We start from the raw sequence: 2169 nt of genomic DNA, 5'->3' as shown, positions 1-2169 counted from the left end.
ATATATATATATATATATATACATGCATACATGCAAGCATGCATGAATGAATGTATGCAAGTAGACCAACGAAAACAAACCAGTGATTATACTCCAAATGTTATCAATGCATAAGAAATGTAAGTCAATCTCATACATTTAGAATTAAGTGCATGTGAATCTATAAAAAAAATTCTAAATAATAGAGAAATCGTGTTTCAAATGTTTCAAGACTAAACATTAAAATAAAAGACAAACAACAGCTGTTACAGCCACAATCATAGTGTATGTATTTTGCTGTCATTTATAAACGTACCTTTAATGCGTATATGTAGAATGTTTATATACATATCTTTCGATGCAGGCAATTATATAGTTATAAGTCTCTCTCTTTGTCTCCTTCTATCAAGTTCTAATCATGTAGGTAATTCTCTATATCAACATGAACATGTATACATGTTTACATATATGTGTGTATTTGTGTGTGGGCACAGAGGTGCATATGTGTGTAATTATGTATTTTTGAAAACCATTGTTATTGGAATATATGCATGCTTATATGCATCTACGTATAATCATTAGAATCTCAAATATCAGTGGAATTTATCCCAGAACTGTTCATTCTTTGTATAAAATTACCAGAACCATGTTATAGATTTCCAAATTTTGGAGGCATCTTACCACAATACACATTCATATCTACCTTACGTCTTGAACCTCTGCAAATTAAACAGAGAAGTCTTTAGATTTCGCTTGAATACATGTAAAATGCTTCGAAATTATACATGTATCGAAGCGAAAATCTACCTACTACGCTCTGTGTATTACATGCAGGTTTGGTTCATACAATATTTATGGCATCAGTGTAGCACAGGTGACATAAGACTCATGTACACTCGCTGTTTCTTTTCCATGAGTGATTGAGTGTGGGAGAATTTGTCTTTCTGCCATAAACTGCAGACAAACTAAATTAGCAGTGACAAGTGCACATGCAGAGATGAAGATACTCGTACGTCTCACGAGACACCTCTGAACATGGCAGAAGTCACTTCAACGACATAAGGCACTGTAAAACGTTCTACAGACACATTGTTGTGCTTGGGAATTTTAATTAAGTAGTTCATTCATAAAGTTTTCGCGGAAATACAGTGTTCAAGAAAAACAGACATGCATTTACGCATTTGCTATAATACGAATATTAAAGAATGCTACACACAATATAACAACCATGGAGCTTATTATGAGCTTATTAGTCTATGAGTGACATTTCTGAAGTCATGCATACATACATAAATACATGCATACATACACAAACACACACCCACACACACACACACACACACACACACACACACACACACACACACACACACACACACACACACACATATATATATATATATATATATATATATATGTATATAATGTACAGATATAGATATACATATATATATACATATACGCATAAATGCATATATATATATATATATATGAATGTATGTATATACATATATATTTATACATAAATGCATACAAAAATTTTCCCATGAATGATCGCATTTCCGACAATTTTACGCTTTCTACCTTCTTACCAAAATTGTTTTGTTATCTCGTGCCTATAATGTTTCATGGTTTGCAGAAATTATCAACAGGGAAGATCGCATCCGGAAGCATGTTGTAAAGCGAACTGAACTTCTCAACTGCGCAGCTATGAATATAAATATATGTTTGTTTGTGTGTGGGTAGGTGTGAGAGTATGGGTGTGTGTCTATGTATCTATTTGCGTGTGTATGTGTGTTTATATGCGTCAGTATGTGTATGTCTGTATAGGCTTGCATGTATGAATATATGCTGATATGTTTTTGATCGTATGTAAACCTGAGTACGCCATCTTGCATACGTATATGGCCTTGTACATATATGTAATATTTTCTATGAACACACAACGTCCGATGCAATATAAATCGTCTCAGACAAATCCCATATAGCAGCGAGAGTTTTGCATCAAATTGTGGCAACAACATTTTGCGGGATTTGGACGGTGTCTCTTTTTCTTCAATGATGCGATCACTGAAGCGGATATATTTATGTACATCATTTTCAGGCTGACCAATATCGAGTAGTCTCACATAAGAACACACACACACACACACACACACACACACACACACACACACACACACACACACA

The 2169-nt window shown here is 33.9% G+C and overlaps 1 protein-coding gene across 1 annotated transcript in view; it reads left to right on the top strand.

The window, feature by feature from the left end:
* LOC128249520 (uncharacterized) overlaps window positions 1–2169 on the top strand; it is a 534102-nt gene that overhangs the window by 317673 nt on the left and 214260 nt on the right. The window lies entirely within an intron of this gene.

Source organism: Octopus bimaculoides, chromosome 15 (genome assembly GCF_001194135.2).
Source record: "Octopus bimaculoides isolate UCB-OBI-ISO-001 chromosome 15, ASM119413v2, whole genome shotgun sequence".
NCBI lineage: Eukaryota > Metazoa > Mollusca > Cephalopoda > Octopoda > Octopodidae > Octopus > Octopus bimaculoides.
The sequence above is the reverse complement of the archived record's forward strand: the minus strand, read 5'-3'. Positions and strand labels throughout refer to the sequence as shown.